We start from the raw sequence: 23,545 nt of genomic DNA on the forward strand, positions 1-23,545 counted from the left end.
TTTTAATTTTGGTCTAAATCTACTACTGCAACAGTTTGTCATCGAAACTCCTCAAACTCACACAACAGAATTTCAAAACTTTGTAGACAATGAGGACATATGCTGATGTACATATCTACAGGAAATTATGATTCAATTTTCTTCTTAGGAGTTATGCCCCTTTGAACTTTTAATTTTGGTCTAAATCTACTACTGCAACAGTTTGTCATCGAAACTCCTCAAACTCACACAACAGAATTTCAAAACTTTGTAGACAATAAGGACATATGCTGATGTACATATCTACAGGAAATTATGATTCAATTTTCTTCTTAGGAGTTATGCCCTTTGAACTTTTAATTTTGGCCTAAATATACTACTGCAACAGTTTGTCATCCAAACTCCTCAAACTCACATAACAGAATTTCAAAACTTTGTAGACAATAAGGACATATGCAGATGTACATATCTACAGGATATTATGATTCAATTTTTTTCTTAGGAGTTATGCCCCTTTGAACTTTTAATTTTGGCCTAAATATACTACTGCAACAGTTTGCCATCGAAACTTCTCAAACTCACACAACAGAATTTCATTAAAACTTTGTAGACAATAAGGACATATGCAGATGTACATATCTACAGGAAATTATGATTCAATTTATTTCTTAGGAGTTATGCCCCTTTGAACTTTTAATTTTGGCCTAAATATGCTACTGCAACAGTTTGTCATCGAAACTCCTCAAACTCACACAACAGAATTTCAAAACTTTGTAGACAATAAGGACATATGCAGATGTACATATCTACACGAAATTATGATTCAATTTTTTTCTTAGGAGTTATGCCCCTTTGAACTTTTAATTTTGGCCTAAATATACTACTGCAACAGTTTGTCATCGAAACTCCTCAAACTCACACAACAGAATTTCATTAAAACTTTGTAGACAATAAGGACATATGCAGATGTACATATCTACAGGAAATTATGATTCAATTTATTTCTTAGGAGTTATGCCCCTTTGAACTTTTAATTTTGGCCTAAATATACTACTGCAACAGTTTGTCATCACAACTCCTCTGAAACTACACAACAGAATTTCATGAAACTTTTTAGATAATAATAAATCTATATACAAATTATCAAATCAATATCTTCAAGCATGATGAAAAAAAGTGTGGAAAACTGATTATTTGAGTGAATTTTCTAAGTCCAAGGACCATAACTCTGCACAAAATCATCAGACCGAAACAAAATTTGAACTTGATCTGTAACTTGTCTTTATAAAATAATACACCAAATATCAAATCAATATCTTCAAGCACGAAGAAAAAAAATGTGGAAAACTTATTTGCCTGACTGACGGATAAACAGACAGACAGACAAGACAGACAGATGGATGGAGTGCAAACCTAAAGTCCCCTTTGACTTCGTCGGTAGGGGACTAATAAGCTCATACTATGTAGATGTGCATATCAACAGGAAATTATGATTCATTGTATTTTCTAGGAGTTAGAATTTTGGCCATGATATACCAATGCAACATATAGTCGGCGCCTGAAACCTCACAACAGAATTTTGTGAAGCTTTGTAGTTAATGAGGACATAATATGTAGATGTGCATATCCACAAGAAATTTGTATCAGTTGACTTTTGTAGGAGTTATGAGTCCTTGAACATAGGAATCGGGTTAGATTTTGTTTGCCCAGTGACGAGGTAATGTGAGCATGCTCACAAAAGTTCCTAAATTTTTAGAGGAAATTCTTGTATTAGGTAATTTCATATGTTTGAAAAATGTAGCCTTTAAAATCAAAACTGTGAACATGATTTGATAAAAGTATTAAATTGCAATTAAAAAGAAATTATGCAAATTTAGTGACCTAATGACTGACTCACATTTTTAGTGCATGATATTTAAAAAAAAAAATGCTCATCTTTCTAAACATTTGATTTAATGCAACTTTATGCAATAGTGCTATAAAGTGTGTTTTTTTTTTGGTCTGCAACCACTCAATGTTAAACTAAAATATGGTTTGAAATAATGCACTCAACCTTCCAATCTGTCCCCAAGTGACTTCTTTCAGTTTAATTAGGACTTCCTTTATGGTGTTCAGCTGATGTTTGGTAGATAATTGTTCAGTTTGTAGACATCATTTGAGTTTCCCTTCAGCTAACCAATGTTAACCCTTCAGATGCAGAAAAAAATTCAATAAAAGATTTTATTCGTCCCATGTCAGCTGCCTTTGCAAATAAGGAGTTGATATGAATATATTATTGAGTTTTCTGCTTGTCCTATTTAATATGCCCGTTTACGGCACCCATTATGGTATACCATTGTCCGTCTGTCTGTCCGTTGTCAACATGTCGGACAATTACTCAAAAGTGCTCCAACTGATTTTCATGAAACTTTGGTGAATTGTTTATATCTATTGATGTAAACTCCCTTTCGATTTTCATAATTTTTTTATTTTATGTTTCCGAGTTATGGGGGGATTTTCCAGTTTTAGGACAATAACTCAATGCTTTGAGCAGTTTTCATGAAACTTTGGTGACTGGTTTATATCTATTAAAACAGGCTCCCTCTTGTTTTTTTTATAAATTTCTGATATGACATTGAGCAGTAAATATGGAACTTTGTTGAAAAAGCCAATGGTGTATTATGCGCTCATTATTTACCTAATAACAGCCACTTGAATAAGAAAATGTCTATAATAATAAGTTGTGGTTTCGTTTATGGCCATTACTTGGGATATTGTGCTCATATTTGGTATATTATTGCTTGAATAGTTACATATCACATGAGTTTTGTTCTGGTTGACCTACTTTTAACAATTGTATCAGTTAAAAAATTCCATTAAAATATTATTCTCTCATGTTGTCATCCCTCCCTTTCAGAGGTAATACAATGTTTTTAGATAATTGTGTAAAGATGCATTAAAGGAAGTTTCCTACCAAAAGAATGTCACTATGAACATCTACATTTCATGCTTCATTTCCTTTGGTTAAGTTTAGTTTAATTTTTCGGAAATTGAGTGACCTACAATTCTGTTAGTCTGTACAGGAATGCATGAAGATCCTAGTAAGAGTTCCCACCAAAGGTTAAGTCATTCTGATCTTTATGTCTAAAATATGATAAAGTTTTAAAACCAGGCACAAAATGGTCCTTAGTCATAGATCTTATTGAATGCATCCACAAGAGTATGTTAACATCCAATCAAATCTTTGACCCACATTGCCTGCTTCATAAACTTTGGTTAAGTTTTTACACCAAAGTTTTTCTTTCAGATGCAAAGTGACCTGATGGTTGGTAGATAGGTATTGGGGGGTCAGACAGGCTCCTTACAAATGTAAAATGACCTGATATCATCCAAATGCATTATGAGATACTGTGTGGCAAACAAATTATGTTACTTTGTTTGAATGTTTGAATGGTGTATGATGGCAGTCTTATTAGCCAGGAGCAAACTCTTTTATTTTGAGGATGCTACTTAAATTGAACTGCAATAGGTGGAGAGCAACATACAGTCAAGTCATAGTAACTGTAAAAAAAATAAGTCCATTTATTTGTAAAATACGGAAAAATGAAAATCAAGATTTTGAAAATTATGCTTCCATGTAGGTTTGACAAAGTTACTGATGTATAAAAAACTTTCACCACAAACTGAACCTCAATGTTGACGCCGCCCTCAATGGAATCTAGGAACGCCATGTCTCGCTTTCGCAAGATAAATTTTGCAGGCTCAACAAAAATGTTTTATGGTGTCAAATGAGACAAATTCTATCATAAAATAATTAAGACCTATGTTTATATAACTATTCACTTGGGAGTTAAAAGCATCTATTCATTGGAAAATACAGTGCAGAATAATAAATCATCTGGTTTCATGGAGGAGTTAACATCCTATTGGTATTTTTTACCATATTTCTCCATAACATTTGACAGGAAATCTATCACAGCGCCGATTCTTAATGTGCTACATGGTTTGATAACAGGTTTGATTGAATTCCACCTTACAATTACGTAACAAGATAACACATTGATTGGGACTTTCTTGGTAACTAATTTATAAACACAGTGTTATCTTTGTTTTCAAATAATTCATTCTAGGATTTTAGATAATTAACGAATCGAACTCAGTCTAGACATTCATTTATAACAATCATTTATTTCTACATGCAGCTAGGATTGAAATATATCCAATACTTTTTTTGTCCAAATGTCAAGAAACTTTTCTGTAATGTTTTATTTTAGACTAGTTCAGCAGCACTTGACTTAACTGATTTCACTATATATTTTCTGTGTAATTTAGCTCATGCAATCCCTGGAACAATACAGCAATATTGTTGGTTGATCAGGACTGAAGTAGACACTTACAAGACTTCAAATCATATTTGGCATAAAAGTATTTTTTCTGAGGTTTCTAGACCTTTTTCTATTTATTACAAAAGCCTCCCAAGAACCACTAAACTAAATGAACCGAAACTGACAGAAATGTTTTGTGTATGAAACTGACAGCCTGTTATTGCTTTTGTATTTTTTAATCAATAACAAAATAAAAGAAGAATGTGTCTGAGGACACGAATGCCTTGCTAAAGCTTTGCAATTTTCCAAGTTAAAAAGGGGCATAACTATATAACAGTAAATGGCTCACTACCAAAATTCGGAATTCCAACTCTGTCTGTGTGTTGTGGTTCTTAGCATTGTGTATGAGTTTCATAAAATTTCAATAAGACAAACTTAAGTTAGATTGTGGAAATGAAAAAATTTGCAATTTTCCGAGTTATAAAGGGGCGTAACTCTAGAACTGTGAGTGACTCACTACCAAAATTCAAACTCTGTATGCAAGTTTTAGTTCTAAGCATTGTGTATGAGTTTCATAAAATTTGCATGAGGCAAACTTAAGTAAGTGTGTGGAAACGGAAATGGGTTGGACTGAAAGATGGATGAAAGGACGAAAAGACGGTCAAGGGTAACACTGAATGCCCATGTTGCCTACGGCTGGGGCATAAATATGACCCCTAAGAAAAGGGACTGACTTGTAAGAGGGACGTAATGGGGGTCCCTTCATGACGGTAAAAAATCTTGCCAAATGACGTTAACGGTAATTTTTGGTGCATGACTATAAAATGTACACTTTCTTTTAGACCAGGAAAAAAATTGATTTTGACGAACACGTTAATTTTTTTTCCACAAATAACGGTAACGATAATTATTTGAGACCTCTGACGAATCACGATAAGGATATTTTGACGAATCAGGGTTAAATTTTAATCAATTTGACGCTAACCCAACTCAGGACCTCCATAATTTGATTCATGATATCCTAAAATATTCCAGGATCTCCACAAATTATCAGTCAAAATTGTTTTATTTCAGGAGGAGTTATTGATTTCTTGGCAACTTTATCTTTAGATTGTATCTAAATGTAAAATGAAAATCAAAAAATTATGCTGTGGATACTGTCTTTTAATCATAAAAAAGCATCTGTCCAGGTTTTATACAATTCCATGAAGGTTTTACAAAGTTATTGATATTATAAAAAACTTTAACAACAGAGTGAACCTAAATGTGTATGCAGTAAATGATCTTCGCCTATAATTTCTTGCTTCTACTATAAAATGTTGTAATCTCGCCAAAAATTACCTTTTCACACCAACCCTTTTAAAGTAATATTTCTATAAAGCAAATAAGTTTATTAATTGTCCTTAAATATGTCTTTTTTGTTGTATAAACTTGTTTAACCCCGCCACATTCTGAATGTGCCTATCCAAAGTCAAGAATCTGTAATTTAGTGGTTGTTGTTGTTACTGTGGTAATACTCATAATGCCTTTTTACTAAGGGTTTTGCTCATAGCTGAAGGCCTTACAACAGTCTATAGTAGCTAAAATCTATGTCATTTGGTCTTAGGTGGATAGTTGTCTCATTGGCAATCATACCACATCTTCTTTCATTTTGTTGATAAACTTTGTGATCATATCATTGTTGTTCAATCAAATAATTGGTCTATTTTATTTCACAATATTCAATAAGAAATAAACTGTTAACACAGAGATATGTCTCACCTTTTTGTAATTCTGATAATGCAAATGTTGAAATTAAAATAGCAATATTTAACATGTAAGTTATGCAAATGTTCAAAGTCAATGAACCATGACTGAAGGTACATGGCTAAACAATCTCCATGGAAATGAGATGTGCCAATGCTAATACAACTGCATACCAAATACCACTGACTTATCTTAAGTCGTTCCCTTTAAAAATAAACTGTTATCACAGAGATATGTCTCACCTTTTTGTAATTTTGATAATGCAAATGTTGAAATTAAAATAGCAATATTTTAACATGTAAGTTATTAACCCGAATAATTCAGTCTTTATATTCCACTGCTCTACGATGGCTACATTAACGAGTGGGAGAGTCGATCACGGGGAGGGACTGAATTATTCGGGTTAGTAAGTTATGCAAATATTCAAAGTCGATGAACCATGACTGAAGGTACATGGCTAAACAATCTCCATGGAATGAAATGTGCCAATGCTAATACAACTGCATACCAAATACCATTGTCTTATCATAAGTCGTTCCCTTTAAACAAACTTAGACACAAACATTAACTTGTAAACTATGTAAAAGTTTCAAAGTCAATGAACCATGATCAGGGGTGGGGCTATATAATCTCCATGGAAACGATACTTGCAAATGCCAATAAATTTGCATACCAAATATCATTGACTTAACATTAGCGGTTCATCTTAAACTGATCTGATCACAAACAAATACATGTAAACTAAGCAAAAGTTTCAAAGTCAATAGACCATGACTTAGGGGGCGGGGCAAAATAATTTCCATTGAAAAGAGATATGCCAATGCTTATACAACTTCATACCAAATACCAAATATCATTGACCTACCACTAGTGGTTCCCCATAAACTGACCTAATCACAAACTAGTACATGAAAACTAAGCAAAAGTTTCAAAGTCAATAGACCATGACTAAGGGGGCAGGGCCAAATAATCTCCATGGAAATGAGATATGCCAATGCTTATACAACTTCATACCAAATATCACTGACTTACCACTAGTGGTTCCCTATAAACTGACCTTATCACAAACTAATACATGTAAACTAAGCAAAGTTTCAAAGTCAATAGACCATGACTAAGGGGGCACGACCAATTAATCTCCATGGTAATGAGATGTGCCAAAGCTAATACAACTGCATACCAAATATCATTGACCTGCCACTAGTGGTTCACCATAAACGAGACCTAATCACAAACTAATACATTGTTGACCCCGACGCCAGAAACAGCATACTTAAATTCTCCCTCACCCTGCTTGTCCCAATTTAAAGTATTTCTACTCTATATTCAATAGGCTTAAACAAAACAAACACAGAAATAGGATTAGTTGCTCGCAGTAACATATTATCTTCTCTTGCGATACATTATTTTATTAAACTTTACAATACAGGTATCTTTGATACAACCAACATATATAAATACATGTAATAAACATAGCAGCCACTGTATATATACTTATGTGACTAACTTCGTGACGATTTGACGTAACTGCGAGCACCTTCGATACTAATACATTTAAATGCCAAACTTTATATAGTACCATAAAACCCCACCCGTAGAAACTGCCAAAACTTTTCTCGTGCCTTGTACACGTAACATCAAACTTTATAAATAGTACATACTCTTGCAGAACTAGTTTCAGAACTAGTTACACTAGTTCCCATCTATATATAATTAATACAAATACCAAACGGGAAAACCCAATTTTCAAAAGAAATGAAATATATCTATGTCTGGCTTCTTGACTCCATCAAGTCGAGACAAAAAATTGAGTTGTCTCCCTTTTAAGACAGTTCAAGTCTTGATCCATATGTTTTATATAGTTTTAATCTAACTTTTCATTGGATAACAGTTAAACAAAGTACAACAAAGAAAATTCTATCCATATAATGCCATTATCTTGACTGAAATAAGTGATAATGCTATAGGATGGCATGATTTTACAGTACTGTAAGCTAGCTTTCAGGAACTGCTAATTATATTCTTTATCAATGTTTTGATTAAACTTGTGTTTTGTTGTCTGTCATACCAATATCATAGAGTTAGGGTTTTTTTTTATTGTATGTTCTTCTATGTACCTTTTGTTATTCCACTGATTTAAAAAAGGGGATGGGGGATCTTAAAAAAACTTGCTTAACATGTAAAACATGTACATGTGCCTGTCCAAAGTAAGACGCCTTGTCAGTTAAATTTTTATTATATTTTTTTTTAAGTTTATGTCCTTTTTGGAACCTGTTGTTAATGGCAGATATTTAATAGACTTTGTTATAATTATTCTAGAGGCTACTGGTAATAAACTTTGTTATAATTATTGATAATTATTCTAGAGGCTACTGGTAATAAAGAGCTTGGTATATTATAAAAAGATTTCATATAACTAATATCTCATTTTATTCATGTGAATTTAATGACAATACATGAACAAATTAACAAATATTTTTAAATGTGTTGTTGGTTTCTTTTCACCTCAGTAGTTGACATTATGTAGAATTAAATGATTTTACTGAAATCAATAAAATATCCACTAGAAACTGACTGAAAATTAACACCTTCCATCAAGATTTCTCTAAAATGTCAATGCTATAAAAACAATATCTACTAAGATCTTCATCTAAGTCTGTAATCACTTCAGTACATCATCTGAAAAAAATAAAACATATCTTTCTGATAAAATATCATAAATTTACCCATCTTTAGTTGAATTTTTGTTATCCTTATCTTGGAATTGTGATAAACAAATAAAATTTTTACATGTTTTCATATTTGAATTGATATTTCTTATGTTAGTGCACTATTATTCATTATAAATTAGGATGAATGTTGCATTTTGTATTTGCATCCTAAGTACAAAATTAATGAAAGACCTCAATGATATAAAAGATTATTGACATCTTTAATACACTTGAAGTTTGGGGATATCCTTGGCATTATTTTCACCTGACAATGTTCAAGCTAGCCCAAATTGGAGGGTGCAGGGCCAGAAAAAATCATTTTTACTACTGGAAAAAATACAACCCCAAAATACTTGCTTTGTACTAGTGAATATTTTAGTCAAAGTTATAAATCCAGCAAAAAAAAAACATTACTTTATTCAATTATTTCAATTTTTCAGACAAGAAACTAAGCTAACACTGTGTCCCTCAGCTATTTTAAAAATCCTAGCTAGATCAGAAGGTATGTCACATACATAGAAATCAAATCTAGTAGATCATGGCAAATGTTAGTTGCACACCCCTATGTATACACATTGTACCTTGAAGGTCACAGTGAATTACGTCACAAATTGTTTCACTTTGTAATAGTGAATATTTCAATATTTATATTCTGTATAAAAGCTGAATATCATTAATAACAGAAGGGCATCAGTAAAATTTCTGCCTTCCATGGGTATTATCTATGTTTAAATGAAATAATCCTTATTTCTTCTAAAATTACATTACAATTTATACTTGCTGTTATTTACATGTAGTAGGACCCTATGTGATGGTTCCTTTAAAATTCTGAGAGTTTAGATAAATAGGGGTCATCAGTTCAGATACACATCTACAATATTTGGTACAAACAAGCTAAATTTTCTAATTTTGGTGGTTATATCAATTTCCAAAAATCTTAATACTTAATTCTATTATTTTTACTGTATATGGTATATATTTAAATTAACATTTCTTGCTTATTCTAGCCCTTTTCTTAACCTTGAAATCTTTAGAAAATGTACTTCTGGCTGTTCATATTGCCAGACAAATTTTCCTAGTAATTACGCCCATTAAAAGCCAGACAGAAGAGATGAATCAAAAAGTATAATCAATAATTCTAAGAAAAGGAAGTGGTTATGATTGGCTCTCCAATATGATGTGATACCCTCATATATTTACTTACTTTTTACTAAAGCATCTGGCAGGTAGGTAGTATATTTTCATCTGAAAAAAAAGAACATATATTTGAAAATTAAGACTTAGTAATTTTCAATCATCATTCAATTAATTTTTTTCTTTCAACTATACTTGTAGGTAAGATTTTAAATAAAGAATTTTATTTTATTCTATCAATCCATTTTTTAATTATTTTTTTACCTCTATTTAGTTTTAATAGATGTAGAAAAACATACGTGTTAATATTCATATTAGTAAAAAAGATCTCTTGTAATTGTTTTTCTTTTCTTCAAATTAACACAAAAATATTGAAATTGAAATGTATATAGTGTAAGACGGTATCAAAGACTTCATATAAGCAAGTTAAGTACTTAGATGCTTAGAGCTTGCTTTCGGTTACTCAGCATTCTTAGATATGGTATTGCTTATCATTGATTTGTCTGAATTTGTGTTTTTGTTATTCATAAAACTATTACTATAGCGACGTGCTTTTCCTGTACTGATTTTTATTGTATATTCTTTCATTAGTTCATTGATCAACATGAAGGGCTGTTGAGATCTAAAAAAAACCCAACTAGTTTACCCCTGCCATATGTTCAAGTCAGGACCTTGTCAGTAGTTAGTATACCTAATACACAGTGGAACCAATGCAAAAAAAAAATCCCTTCAGTAATATGTAAGAATATTTTTTAAACTTTTTGAAAATTTTAAAATAAAAATTAGATAATGCGCTGATGTGGAACTTTCAAAACTAAAAAAAATGTTGCATACTGACTATTTGACTAAAGTGATGGTGACCCGTATTACACTTCAAAGGAAAAATATAGTTGAGACACATCATTGATATACATTTCTCTAATTCTTCGTCAATTTATCCCTTTCTGCACCCATTGTATAAAAAAAATTTAATCGACATGTGGTTCGTTCGATCTCAGTTCTTCATTTGTTAAAATCTGATTATGCTTTCCTCTGAATTTCCTATTGTGACGGCATGAAAAAAGGCGACCATGCCTGATGACGTCACATAGAAAGAACACATCTTTTTGCAGATCATTCAAAAAGAAGGAATAAGTTTGCCTGCATATTGTTTGAAAATCATTAGAGAAACAGATTCCACCACCAAATCTCGTGTAATACGATATTTATCCACTCTCGACAGTTAAATTTTAAATATTTAAAACGCTAGGCGAGCCTCGCGTTTTAAATCTGAAAATTTAACTGTCTCCAGTGGATAAATATCATATCACACTCGATGCAGTGGTAAAATCTATATGTAACAGTTAGAATAAATACATAAACACAGGACACAAAGGCAGCAGAATAACATAGTACCAGGTCATCAGTAGGGATGAAAGAAAACAGCTAAATCTAAGTAAAGACCCAAAAGCATTGACTATACATGTACAAGAAGACTTGAGTAGTAAAATATTATTGATGCATAGCATGTTTAATAAAATGCTCCGCAGGGCGCAGCTTGATACGACCGCAGAGGTCGAACCCTGAACAGTTGGGGCAAGTATGGACACAACATTCAAGCTTGATACAGCTCTGAATTTGGATTGTGATTAAATATTTGACACAGCATAGGTTTCTGACACAGAATGAATGTGGTCTAAGAACTTAAAAATTTTAAATTGGATATTCACCTATTATGGTCCAATATCCAAAATCTAAATACATGGTTAGATTCAGCATATCAAAGAACCCCAAGAATTCAATTTTTGATGAAATCAAACAAAGTTTAATTTTGGACCCTTTTGATCTCAATGTGGACAAAGTTGATAACGGGGCCCAAAAATCAAAAATCTAAATACATGGTTAGATTCAGCATATCAAAGAACCCCATATATTCAATTTTTGTTGAAATCAAACAAAGTTTAATTTTGGACCCCGATTTGGACCAACTTGAAAACTGGTCCCATAATCAAAAATCTAAATACATGTTTAGATTCAGCATATCAAAGAACCCTAAAAATTCAATTTTTGTTAAAATCAAACTAAGTTTAATTTTGGACCCTTTGGACCTTTATGTAGACCAATTTGAAAACGGAACCAAAAATTAAGAATCTAAATACACGGTTAGATTCGGCATATCAAAGAACCCCAATAATTCAATTTTTGATGAAATCAAACAAAGTTAAAATTTGGACCCTATGGACCTCAATGTGGACCAATTTAAAAATCCAAAAACTTAATACACGGTTAGATTCAGCATATTAAAGAACCCCAAGAATTCAAGAATAAAACCCCATTGAAATTGATCAAGAAGTAAGCAATTTATACGAAGTATCTTCTTTTGCACAATACTGTGCAATTGAATATTTCTTGCTATTGCGCAATACTGTACAATTGACAATTTCTTGCTATTGCGCAATATTGTGCTATTGGATATTTCTTGCTATTGCGCAATACTGTGCAATTGAAGATTTCTTGCTATTGCGCAATACTGTGCAATTGAAGATTTCTTGCTATTGTGCAATACTGTGCAATTGAAAATTTCTTGCTATTGCACAATACTTATTATATAATAATTTACACATCCTGTTTGGTGTGTATCTCCTATCATATCATTATTATTTGCTTTTAAATATAAATCAGAAATAACCAACTTAAAATGGAAAATTTTAAAAGAAAAAAAAAAGGAAAAAAAGAAAAAAAAAAATCCCCCCCCCCAAATTTTTTGAACCCCCTTATGATTCATCACCCCCAAACTCAATCCCAGCCTTCCCTTTGTGATATGGAACCTTGTGGTACAATGTCAGAGAGATCCATACACTTACACACAAGTTATTGTCTGGAAGTTACAAAAATGCTTATTTTTGGCCCCTTTTTGGCCCCTAATTCCTTAGCTGTTGGTACCATAACCCCCAAAATCAATCCCAACCTTCCTTTCGTGGTATTGAACCTTATGGTAAAATTTCATGGAGATCCATTCACTTAAACTAAAGTTAGAGTGCGAAAACCAATGTGTCTTCGGACGACGCCAGACGACGACGACGCCAACGTCATACCAATATACGACCAAAATTTTTAATTTTTGCGGTCGTATAAAAAGTATATATAAACTAAAATTTTTTAAAAAATCAATCAAATGGAGGTTACTGTTATTCACATGTTGACGAACAATGAGGACTGTAGTAAAAATTCATTGGCAATGTTTATAGCACCATATCAGTTTCTTAGAAATAGATATTTGCTCATTCCACATTGGCTAGATGTACAGGGGGAGGGTTGAGATCTCACAAAACATGTTTAACCCTGCCGCATGTTTGCGCCTGTCCCAAAATCAGGAACCTCTAGCCTTTGTTAGTGTCGTTTGTTGCTGTATATCATATTTGTATTTCGCTCATTGTTTTTTACATAAATCAGGCCATTAGTTTTCTCGTTTAAATTGTTTTACATTTTTCATTTCGGGGCCTTTTATAGCTGACTATGCGGTATGGGTTTTGCTCAATGTTGAAGGCCGTACAATGAACTATAGTTATTAACTTCTATGTTATTTTGTGGAAAGTTGTCTCATCGGCAATTATACCACATCTTCTTATTTTTACATTGGGTGTTTTTAAATTTGGGTTCATTTGTATGTTTCAGAGTTAAGTGTGGCTTCCACTTCACTTAACAAGTATACATTATTGTTTGGGGGCTTTTCTCGCTGCGTTGAAGACCCATTGGTGTCTTACACTGTTTATTTGCTCTTTAGTGGGTTGTTGTCTCTTCGACACATTTGCCGTTTCCATTCTCTAATCTGTACCAAACTTGAAACATACAGACATACTAATGCGCAAGAGTCAATCTATATTACCCTACCATATGCATGGCAGGGCATCAAAAAAATTCAGCTAGATGATGATTGTGCATTATTCAAAACATGACTCTTAATCCAGAATTTGTGCGTAAACACAGAAATAATTTGAAATGTAATCAAATATTTGTCTCTCCAATTGAAAATTCACATTAATATTCCAAGTTTCCATAAACTGTGTTATTGTTCAAAAATTTAGTATTTACAAATAATATTGTAAATAAAAATATAATACCTTGGAAAATAAAAATCTTTATCCAAAAATATCTATGTTTATCCCATAATAAAAGCAATGTTTAAAACTATTCAGTAGAAAACTTCCATTATGAAAGTTTTGAATTTTGACATGAAACATGTTTTGAACAAAGGAAAATTCTGTGAAACTGTATTTGTTCTTACTGTTAGAGTAATAGACATACAATAGAAACTTTGCATCATCATTATTTCAACAATTGAAACAATGTGACTGCACATACGGCAGTTTGAGATATATAGAGTACCTAAAACCCAATCTGGTTGAGTAAAGTTCCCTCTTTGGAATTTGGATTCAACAAAATTGACATTTGAAATTTCTCTAGGCATAGAAAAACTTCCTGATTTTTGTCTAAATTATTAAATTCTAACCTTTTCCTTCATGTGAAAAATATCTTTATGGGGTCATCTTGAACTGGCATTTGAGTTCTTAGTACTTATTGAAGTGGCATTCCAATAGCTACATAAGAATTTCAATAGCTTGTCCATTTTTCCTTGTTTAAATAATTTTATCACAAAGCATTTTACCAATGTTACATTTTTCCTTGTTTCAAGTAATTTTATCTCAAAAATATCATCTCAATAGTTCATTTTTTAATCCATCTTTCAACCTGTATCTATTATATTTCTAAGTTATGATATTAAAATGACATGACATATTTCAATCTTCCACAGAAGTAATCTTCAAATTAGTTGGGCAACATAAATTTCATTCCTTAGTGTTTTTTTTTTTTTATTTTTAGTGAAGCATTTTTGTAAGGTTTTTATTTGTTCAGTAGGGATGAAGCGTTAATTTACATTCTGTAATGGTTTGTCCTGTACACTCAAACAAACAAATAAAGTGTAGTAACAATCACCAAACAGTTTTGAGTATAGGTATTTCTTTGACAAATCTGAGGTATACTATGCAGTTATTTAACAGCTGCACCAAGAACACATAATATGCCCTAATTGTGCATATTGAAATTGTTGCAAAAATAAACCGATATATTTATATATAGAGAAGAAAAACATGCATGAGAATACCCTTTGACAAATAAATATTGGGTTGAATATGACTGTTTAAAGTCCCATAGCTCTGGAATGACAAATTAGAAAATTTTCAAAATCAAAAGCCAGCCTTCATTCACCATCTCAACAACAATGCTGAGTTTGTAAAATTTGGATTTAACAATACTTGAAATACGTCCCCTTTTCCCTGAATGTGACCTACTAAATAAGACTTATCATCGGGTTTATACTAACATGAGCAACACAAAGAGTGCCACATGTGGAGCAGGATCTGCTTACCCTTCTGGAGCACCTGAGATCACCCCCCCCCCCCCCCCCCCTTTTTGGTGGGGTTCGTGTTGCTCAGTCTTTAGTTTTCTATGTTGTGTTTTGTGTACTGTTGTTTGTCTGTTGGTCCTTTTCTTTTTTAGCCATGGCGTTGTCAGTTTATTTTTGACTCATGAGTTTAAATGTCCCTTTGGTATCTTTCGCCTCTCTTTCGAGCTAGTGCACAACATTTAAAAAATTTGTAAGGGATTCCCAGAACACTGTGTCTTGACATGTGATTGCTGCTGTCAGTGTAAAAGTGTAATGTTGACTTAAAAAGTGAGTTTATTTATCAGTAAAATAGAGTTTTAAAAAACTCAAAAATTTTCTTTAAGATGTTATTTCTTGGTCTTGACGATTTGCTTCTGTCCAAGTTTCATAACAATTCATAAAGGTTTAAAAATTTTTATCATGTCAAAAAAATATTTAATCCAAGACTGTCTGTAAATGTTAACTGTAAACAAGCAGTCTGAGGGTATTGCATGGTAATACATAGTCCCCTACCGGTTAAAAATTGATTGTTTTGGAACAAAATTCTAATTTGATCTTTAAATTGTCATGGTGTAAACTATATAAGAAATATCATATTTTTATCTTCAAGTGTGACGAAATAAAAAAGTGGAAAACTGACCATTAGCCTGAATTTTCTAAGTCTGAGGACTATAACTCTGCAAAATGATCATCTGAACCAAAAAAATAATTGAACTTGAGCTGTAACTTGTCATGGTAAACCTATATACCAAATATCAAATCAATATCTTCAAGCATAACCAAAAAAAGTGTGGAAAACTGATTATTTGCATGAATTTTCGAAGTCTAAGGACCATTACTCTGCACAAAATCATCAGACCAGAACAAAATTCAAACTAGATCTGTAACTTGGCATGGTTAAAATATATACTAATATCAAATCAATATCTTCATGCATTACTAAAAAAATTGGAAAATTGATTATTTGCGTCCAAGGACCATAACTCTGCACAAAATCATTAGACCATGACAAAATTCAATCATGATCTGTAACTGGTCATGAAAAAATTATATACCAAATATCAAATCAATATCTTCAAGCACGAAGAATGAAAGTGTGGAAAACTGAAAGCTGAAAATTCACAAAAACTATATGAACAGCAGTATCAACATTTGAACTTGTAATTCAAGTGAAACAATTATTTAGTCCATTATTTGTTTGCAAGCGTGTGTATCAATACATTAATTTGATTAAAATAGTTCTCTAAAATTAGATATGATGTTACACAATGTATATCTATTTTCAAATTATAATCAAATATAATAAATAGTTCCAAATATTTTTTTCTTTTATTTGTCACAAACTAAAATAGATCTGCAACTTATCTATCAATGTCAACAACTTTATCTACACAATGTAATGTAATGAAATATATCCTTTAATAAAAATAGATTATTATCTAATTACTGGTAAAGGAGTTCACTTCATCAAAAAAAAAATTATATATAGCATTCAGAAAATTAGTTTATACAGAATAACAAACAAACCTACCACAAAATTCTTCAAACAATTTACCAAAGAAAAGAAAAAAAAATCCAAAATGTCATTTATCATTAACACAATGTCTTATAAAAATCTTTTAAAAAATGAGTTATTTCCCTTTGAACACAAGAGGCTCTCAAGAGCCTGAATCGCTCACCTGTATTTCAGAGGAGAAGATTTTTAAATGTTAGCAAACTTGATGAACAAATTGTGTAAAATTGTCTTTAAAGGGCAATAACTCCTTAAGGGGTCAATTGACAATTATGGTCATATTAACTTTTTTGTAGATCTTACTTTGCTGAACATTATTGCTGCTTACAGTTTATGTATATCTATAATAATATTCAAAATAATAACAAAAAACTGCAAAATTTTGTTAAAACTACCAATTCGGTGGCAGCAACCCAACAATGGGTTGTTCGATTCTTCTGAAAATTTCAGAGCTGATAGATCTTGACCTATTGAACAATTTTACCCCAATGTCAGATTTGCTTTAGTTTTTGAGATATAAGCCAAAAACTGCATTTGACCCCCATGTTCTATTTTTAGCCATGGCAGCCATGTTTGTCGATGGATCAAAACTTCGGATACAATTTATAAACAAGATACCCTAAGGAACATTTAGTTAAAGTTTGAAGGTATTTGGCCCAGTAGTTTCAGAGGAGAAGATTTTTGAAATAGTTTACGACGACAGACGACAACGGACGCCAAGTGATGGCATAAGCTCACATGGGGACTTCGAGCCCTGGTGAGCTAAAAAATGGAGTAATTAATAAGTATTTCATCAAAAATTGAATTCTTGGGAAAGGGCTATAACTTCAACAACGAGAAAAGCTAAAATCGTGAAAATTGAACTTGACCTTCATTTAGTCACAGGAAACAACATATCTCAATTTGAAAAAAATTCATCAAAGCGTTTTCATGTTAATGAACGGACACTGTTTGGCAGCCGCCCGTCCGCCCTATATCCCCAAATCAATAACCGATTTTTCATTTAAAAATCTGGTTAAATAAATGTGGAATGTGTCTATAGGACACAGATGATGCCCCTGCTTGCATATCATATAAAGTTATAAAGGGACATTACTGACGAACGGTAAAATAGACGCTACCCAAATTTGAACTTGATCTGAGTTTTGTGGTATTAAGTATTGTGTATAAGTTTCATAACATTTGGTTGAGGCAAATTAAAGTTAGAGAATGGAAACCAACTTTGGGACGTACAGACGGATGGACGTACGGACAAGGGTAAAACTTAAAAACATAAAAACATAAAAACTTTAACCATAGACTGTTACTAAATGTTGATGCTGGCAACGATGATGATGGAATCTAGGAACGGTATGTCTAGCTTTTGTGAAATAAGATTCGCAGGCTCCACAAAAATTACTAAAATCTGACAACTCAAGTAACGTTTCTCTGGAACAACAAACCAGAAAATACGGATAAAAAGTAAGGGAGCTTCCTCTTCTCAATTCCAACAACAATGTACAGTTTTCTTTTTTGAAAAAAAATATGCAATATTATGAACTTATAAAAAGCATCTCAAGCTTACCAATAAGAACATTAAAGGGTAGGACAACATACCCTACAGAATCTGAAAAGGATTATGGGTAATTCTAATGATTGCAGACCAAAACGAAATTAAAAGATACACTATTTATTGGATATCCAATATCCATTGTTCCCATCAGATCACAATGTATTGGTGTATGCTTTTGTAAAAATTACCCTGAATGCATTAAATTCTGTATTTAAATTCTTTTTGGAATCACTCATTTTAATTTCTACTTGTATTTTTGTTTAATGTTAAAATCATATAATGCAAAACATATCTTAATCTACTTCAGTTGACACTAAAGTAAGCAATTATTATTCTTATATACAAATTTATATAAAACACTTATAAAACTGTGTATTGTTTTGCAAATATGATAATGAATCAACTTCAACTTGAAGACCTACTCCTGCAACTGATACTGGTTACTTCTTTTTTTTTCACCCAAGAAAATCACAAAAATTGATGACAAGTGACATAATACTGTGTTATAACTATTTTTAGAATAAGTCTACAATTATTCATCCTCCTCGATCACTCATGAAATTCCGGTTTCCAGAATTATTCATTTCCTTCAACACATAGGCAGGGCAACACCCATTGACTCAATATTTAGTTTTATTGAGATACAATTATATAATGCAGCACTTTCATACGGACTTGTGCACTGTTATATTCAAAATTCAATTCATTTTCATTATACAAAATTTCTATAATTACTGCAAAATTAGTCATACTTTGAAGATTTTGTAAGTTTATTATATATTGTTTGATCTCTATTGTCATCTTAAGTAAGGTGTGTTTTTCATGTCATTATTTTGAAATTAAAAGTGTTTACCTTAACAACTATAATTATTAAATAAAAAAAGGTCACATTCAACTGGAGTTACTTCCCTTTGACTTACTTTCAAGTAATTTAGCTAACATTGATAAAATGGATAATATACTTTATTTAAACTGAATTCTCAGAAATTCAACATGCAACATGTATAAACAGCCTTTTATTATTATTATTTTTTGGTGGGTTGAGTGTTGATCAGTATACATTCTTTATGTGCCTGTTCCAAATGGAGCCTGTTATTCAATGGTTGGCATTATGGCTGTAGTATGTCATATTTTTTTTTTTTTTTAAATTTGACCAAAAATTACACCTTTTGTTTTCTCTATTGAACTGTTTCATATTTTTCATCCAGGTGTCTTATATAGCTTGCTTTATGGTGTGGGTTTTGCTCCCTGTTGTAGGCCCTACAGACAAAATCATTTGAGCCATTAGGAATACCCTTACCAAACTTGGTATGATAAGGAGATCCCTATTGATTTTGGGGCCGATAGGTCAAAGGTCAAGATTTTAACCTTCATCAGGAATGCTTAATCTCATAAATTCAGAAACCAAGGATATTTAAATACTGGAATACTAGAGGAGCTATATATATACAAAATGGACCAAAAAAGAAAAGCTAAATATACTTATGGTCAACTTTGTTTAAGGGAACCTTAGTTTATTCATATATTCTAAAATTTAAGAAAGGTATGTTATAAATCATGACCTGGATTTTCCTTCATCATCAATGCTTAAATTAAAAAAAAAACGAAAGTCTAGTATGTCTAAATACTTGAATTCTTAGGAAGCTAAATAACCAAAACATCTAACATTAACTTTGCCTGAGGGAAACATTACTTTTTTTTAATAGTTTCTAAATTTATCAACAGAGAATTTAAGAGAATATGTTATACATTGTATAATATATCAGTACCAAAGCACGGACTACTGAGCTGATGATACCCTTGGGGACTGGACAAAATGAATCCTATTTGGAAGGTCTAGAGGTATATTGTCCTGTTTAAGCTACCGGTTGTGTCCATATACTTACATCCCAGCTCCTTTGTTCTACCAAGGGTGATCTGAGCCGGATCACCCCTACCAGATCACCCTAGCTTGAGTTTCTTTGTTCTGCATGCTTTCCTTTGTTCTGTAACATTTTGGCGGGAATGTCAAACTTATACTAAAACTTAGAAATATTTATGCGGAAAAGACTAACTATCAAAATTTATGTTGAAAAATTCAGTGTCTATGCTGGGAATCGAACTCCAGACCCACAAGTCATACCCCTACACCAGCACGACTGGATACAAATCAATGTTAATTTAACATATTTAAGCATTGTGTTCGGGGCTAATAAAGGGTATATACTATATAGTAATATATAAAGTATATTATAATGATTGTGTGGCATTCTAAACTAGATTTTATGAAGCATAAATGGTTTTTTATCTAATCTAGAACAGCTGGGATGGAAAATAGTTCTCCCATTCGAACTCGGTGTGTCAGTGTTGGATCACCCTCTGGCCTCTGCGTCCTCATGGGATAACTATTAGTGATCCCTGTTTCTCTCTTGATTTGCTCTGAATTCCATTCACGACTTCTTTCTTTTCTCCCTTGTTACAGAGTTTGACAAGCAATCACAGCAACTCACATCTCTTTTGTCAGGAGAAATTATCTATAAAAAGCAGGCTTTTCTTAACCTTTCTTTTAAAAGGAGATATACAAATGACATATTTATACATTTTTGGTATTTAACAAAAAGAGACTTTCCCTTGCAGGTTGATAAGTTAATCCATATTGAGTGTTAATTATAAACTGACCCAAAATAAATAGCCAGTTTATATTAACACTACATTCTGTCACTTATGACCTCAATTTAACCTGAGAATGTAATACGATTCAATGTCTTTCAGATAAAAACTTGTTAATTATTCAATTATTATTAATAATTTAAGAAAACATTTAAAAGTCTAGTGATTCTGGATCAATTCTACTAATTACGCTCCTCGGCTCTTCGAGGATGTAACTATAGCATTCATTTCCCGATGTACAACGAGGCATCTCATTTAAAAGAGGTCAAAATCCTTGACCTATGGGTATGACGTAGCTATACCTAGCTATAAATACTGCGGCTATTACCTGTGCCAATCATATTATTTTTCGAGCAGCGAGGTGTCTAACGCGTTATAATCTGTGACGACGTCCAGAATTTTAAGATTTTGTAAAACTGAGAACGTTGTTCCAGTAAAAAATGTTTTATAAATAAGCATTAGTTATCTTGAGAACTTTATATCCAAGTTCGTTAAATACAACGTATTTTATCGTTGTTCTATTTTCTAAACCTTGTTCTGAAAATACACGTGTACTGTGGTGTGTAACACACAGGTGCTTATCACGTAATCAATGGTGGACCGAACGTGTTCTCTTTTTAATAATTTTGACATTTTTTGTCTAAATAAATTGATACATTATCGTAGTTATTTTAACACGAATGAATCTCTATACGGAAGTATATGAGTAGAATATCTTTCTTGTTTTTTAAGGTAAGTGTAAAATGTACGAAGGTGTACTCGTATATTCTTGCTATAATGTACCCACGTAGTGACGTACAATTTATAGAAAATATAGCAAATATATTTGAGATTTTATTATCACAAAATGTTGTGATTAAAATACATTTCTTATTCCAATATAAGAAACTGTAATGTAGTGCATTGGAATATGCTAGACTACTTGTCGATATACACCTGTATGTGTGTTACTATAAATAGACAACGTTAGTGATAATACGGAAGGCATTATGTGCCACTTCCAATCTAAGGTATCTGAAAACCTTTGCTAAAGATATGTTATATCAAATAATGATCAAATAGCTAATTTTTAAAAGCTTATTTGTCTAAAGAAATTAATGAGCCTAGAGACTTTTATAAGTCCTTGGTGTGTCATAAATGTGACAACAGTTTCGAATGAACTTACAATATTGTTGAAACTATCAAGAATATGTGTATCTGTAATATACAAAGCCATGTAAGGCTTCAAAATAAGCTCTTAGTGAGAAATAAAACTGTGTTACAGTTGAAACATTTACAGAAATAATATTATGTGATTGATATTTAATATCTGAATATTGAGAGGCCAGTGGAATATCACGGCAAACTTGACCAGAAATAGGTCGAAGGGGGAACATTAGCAAGTTCCTTGTAGAGCATTTAACATGCCACTAACACACAATTGGTTAAGTAGAAACATACTGTAGAAAGTAATAGTAAAACAATTATTATTGTTTGAAGAAATCTGCAACAATGCAGTTTTAAAATGCAAACTTTTGTTGCATAATTCCGTACATGAAGTTAATCTCATGTCTTTACTATGATGAAGATAAACAAACAATATCCTGCAAGATTTTATATCTTTATTTTGCAAAAAATAAAGCAGAGGAGCATTGCTCATTGTTAACTTTAGTTCTTTGCTTTTGAAAAAGAAAAAGTACAATATGATAATAGTGTTGTAAATTGTGAGAAGTATGTTGCCAACATATCAAAAAATACTAGTTGATATCAAATATTAAAAAAGAAAGATCAAAGGATCTTCTAAAACTTTTTTATGACTGACATGCATTGGTCAGATGTAGATTCCTTTTTTCATGGATACTTTTTATGATGTTGACATAACATGCATGATAGTGTTACCAACCATGCAAGGGCTGTATAGTCAGTCAAGGACGTTAAAACTTCCTTATATATGCATAGTGTGGAAGAAAATAAAAATAATTTCCATTGGATGGTTTTATCTTTGCCTTGAAATTCATCAATGTAGATTTCAGATTATGAATAAAATTATTTGACACTTGTAAAATGATACATTCATGTACATTTATTACCATGTCTGTATAAAAGATATCCTCACATAGTTGAAATAAGACCATAGAGTTTTTAGTCTTATATCTTGGCATTGTTATAACATTAATTATGAATATAACAAACAAAGCCTAAGAACATGTAGAATAGATAAACAGTTACTCTTTTCTGAAGAAATAGTTCAAAGTTATTGTTCTCATTAATCAGAACACAATTGTAGATCCTGATCTTGCTGTCTACAAGGTATCAGTAATAGTAAACAACTTTTTACTGTAAAATATAGTTTGAGATACAGCTATAAAAATTATTTAGATTCTGCCAAGAAAGGAAGATTCTTTTCAAAAGTCCATATTTTGACTTGCACATTATATTGTATAAATGTGCTTATTTTGATAAGACAAATTGTGCTTTACAATCTCAGTAATGATACTAGATATGATAAGCTATAATATATTTATTAGATTGCAAATGGTAGCAGCAATGAAT

The 23,545-nt window shown here is 31.8% G+C and overlaps 1 protein-coding gene and 1 long non-coding RNA gene across 13 annotated transcripts in view; one reads left to right on the forward strand and one right to left on the reverse strand.

Moving 5' to 3' along the window:
• Positions 1–23,545, forward strand: part of LOC127698610 (mitochondrial import inner membrane translocase subunit TIM50-C-like) — a 323,025-nt gene that overhangs the window by 41,416 nt on the left and 258,064 nt on the right. The window lies entirely within an intron of this gene.
• LOC127698629 (uncharacterized) overlaps positions 7,372–23,545 on the reverse strand; it is a 134,975-nt gene continuing 118,801 nt past the window's right edge. For all 7 annotated transcript variants that reach the window (XR_007980917.1, XR_007980918.1, XR_007980913.1 and 4 more), the window contains 2 exons: positions 9,945–9,985; positions 7,372–8,708 (listed from right to left, as the gene is read on the reverse strand). This is a non-coding gene — a long non-coding RNA (uncharacterized LOC127698629). The remainder of the gene's footprint in view (positions 8,709–9,944; positions 9,986–23,545) is intronic.

This window comes from Mytilus californianus, unplaced genomic scaffold, assembly GCF_021869535.1.
Source record: "Mytilus californianus isolate M0D057914Y unplaced genomic scaffold, xbMytCali1.0.p SCAF_4, whole genome shotgun sequence".
Classification (NCBI taxonomy): domain Eukaryota; kingdom Metazoa; phylum Mollusca; class Bivalvia; order Mytilida; family Mytilidae; genus Mytilus; species Mytilus californianus.